Source organism: Tachyglossus aculeatus, chromosome 1 (genome assembly GCF_015852505.1).
Source record: "Tachyglossus aculeatus isolate mTacAcu1 chromosome 1, mTacAcu1.pri, whole genome shotgun sequence".
NCBI classification, from domain to species: domain Eukaryota; kingdom Metazoa; phylum Chordata; class Mammalia; order Monotremata; family Tachyglossidae; genus Tachyglossus; species Tachyglossus aculeatus.
The window spans coordinates 135959866-135961915 of record NC_052066.1 but is presented as its reverse complement, the minus strand read 5'-3'; positions in this window follow the sequence as shown (position 1 = coordinate 135961915).

Here is a 2050-nt window from a genome sequence, read left to right as displayed (position 1 = left end):
AGTCCCTACCCAACATCATCATCATCATCAGTCGTATTTATTGAGCGCTTACTATGTGCAGAGCGCCGGGCTAAGCGCTTGGGAAGTACAAATTGGCAACATATAGAGACAGTCCCTACCCAACAGTGGGCTCACAGTCTACAAGGGGGAGACAGAGAACAAAACCAAACATACTAACAAAATAAAATAAATAGAATAGACATGTACAAGTAAAATAAATAAATAAATAAATAAATGGAGTGATAAATATGTACAAACATATATACAAACGTCCAGGCCTCTCAACAGGCCCCAGGGTGACTCATCATCATCATCATCAATCGTATTTATTGAGCGCTTACTGTGTGCAGAGCGCCGGACTAAGCGCTTGGGAAGTACAAGCTGGCAACATAGAGAGACGGTCCCTACCCAACAGTGGGCTCACGGGCTGGAAGGGGGAGACGGAGAACAGAACCAAACATACCAACAAAATAAAATAAATAGGATAGAAATGTACAAGTAAAATAAATAAATAAATAAATAAATAAATAGAGTAATAAATATGTACAAACATATATACAAACGTCCAGGCCTCTCAACAGGCCCCCGGGTGACTCATCATCATCATCATCAATCGTATTTATTGAGCGCTTACTGTGTGCAGAGCGCCGGACTAAGCGCTTGGGAAGTACAAGCTGGCAACATATAGAGACAGTCCCTACCCAACAGTGGGCTCACGGGCTGAAAGGGGGAGCCGGAGAACAAAACCAAACGTGCTAACAAAGTAAAATAAATAGAATAGATAGGTACAAGTAAAATAAATAAATAAATAAATAGAGTAATAAATATGTACAAACATATATACAAACGTCCAGGCCTCTCAACAGGCCCCCGGGTGACTCATCATCATCATCATCAATCGTATTTATTGAGCGCTTACTGTGTGCAGAGCGCTGGACTAAGCGCTTGGGAAGTACAAGCTGGCAACATATAGAGACGGTCCCTACCCAACAGTGGGCTCACGGGCTAAAAGGGGGAGACGGAGAACAAAACCAAAAGTACTAACAAAATAAAATAAATAGAATAGATAGGTACAAGTAAAATAAATAAATAAATAAATAAATAGAGTAATAAATATGTACAAACATATATACAAACGTCCAGGCCTCTCAACAGGCCCCAGGGTGACTCATCATCATCATCATCAATCGTATTTATTGAGCGCTTACTGTGTGCAGAGCGCCGGACTAAGCGCTTGGGAAGTACAAGCTGGCAACATAGAGAGACAGTCCCTACCCAACAGTGGGCTCACGGGCTGAAAGGGGGAGACGGAGAACAAAACCAAACGTGCTAACAAAGTAAAATAAATAGAATAGATAGGTACAAGTAAAATAAATAAATAAATAAATAGAGTAATAAATATGTACAAACATATATACAAACGTCCAGGCCTCTCAACAGGCCCCCGGGTGACTCATCATCATCATCATCAATCATATTTATTGAGCGCTTACTGTGTGCAGAGCGCCGGACTAAGCGCTTGGGAAGTACAAGCTGGCAACATAGAGAGACAGTCCCTACCCAACGGTGGGCTCACAGTCTAAAAGGGGGACAGAGAACAAAACCAAATGTGCTAACAAAATAAAATAAATAGAATAGATAGGTACAAGTAAAATAAATAAATAAATAAATAAATAGAGTAATAAATATGTACAAACATATATACAAACGTCCAGGCCTCTCAACAGGCCCCCGGGTGACTCATCATCATCAATCGTATTTATTGAGCGCTTACTGTGTGCAGAGCGCTGGACTAAGCGCTTGGGAAGTACAAGTTGGCAACATATAGAGACGGTCCCTACTCAACAGTGGGCTCACGGGCTAAAAGGGGGAGACAGAGAACAAAACCAAACGTGCTAACAAAATAAAATAAATAGAATAGATAGGTACAAGTAAAATAAATAAATAAATAAATAAATAGAGTAATAAATATGTACAAACATATATACATATATACAGGTGCTGTGGGGAAGGGAAGGAGGTAAGGTGGGGGGATGGAGAGGGGGACGAG